Source organism: Solanum tuberosum, unplaced genomic scaffold (genome assembly GCF_000226075.1).
Source record: "Solanum tuberosum cultivar DM 1-3 516 R44 unplaced genomic scaffold, SolTub_3.0 scf00037, whole genome shotgun sequence".
NCBI lineage: Eukaryota > Viridiplantae > Streptophyta > Magnoliopsida > Solanales > Solanaceae > Solanum > Solanum tuberosum.
Window position 1 is genome coordinate 2,008,937 of NW_006238961.1, and position 845 is coordinate 2,009,781.

Sequence of the window (845 nt, forward strand, 5' to 3'; positions counted from 1 at the left end):
TAGTCCATTTGTTTAACAAATCAAGGTTTTGAGGTATATCTACCTCTTCTAACCGAGCACTTTTAATATCTTCTTGATCCATAAAAGAGAGAATATATCTATGCCGAAATTATTCACATCAATTATATATATACCATGAAAAGTTCAAGGCTCTGATACCAACGATACATGATCACTAAGAATAAAGTCCTGAATCTCAGGAGGCCTTTGAATATGAACATCAGGCTGTTTTGACGAAGAAGCCTGTTCTGAAACTTGTTTCACATATTTTAGCTTATTATCAATTTGAACAATCAGATTAGATAGGCTATATAATTTCTTGTCTAGAGAACAAATATGTTCACCAATAACTTTAACATATAGACCCAAATAATTATTTTGAGAAATAAGACGATTAATTTCATTTATACTTACTGCGGCGACTTCATTATCAATAAATTTATGAAAAGCAGTAAAAGTAATACCAGTATTATTTGGTAAAGTAAACGGAGCTTGAGGAGGATAAATGAATTGAATAATATTACCTGATTCATCTTTGTAAAATCGTTCAAGAACGTTGATGACAAAAGGCAAATAAGTGGTTATAAACCAAAGCACAAAGAACATAATATGATTATGTAATGCACAAGTTTCATAAAACTCTTGAGAAATATTATTTAAATCTTCTTTACTATAAGTGTCAAAAAACCAAGTTTTAAACCGGTTCCATTTTTCATTTAAAAATTCGTTTTGAATATATTTTCTTGCCAGAAAACTTGGACTAAAATCAATTTGATGTTTACTCATCATTAAGTATCATTAAGATTAAAATCCATCTCGGATACAGAAGGAATATCCTTATCAGA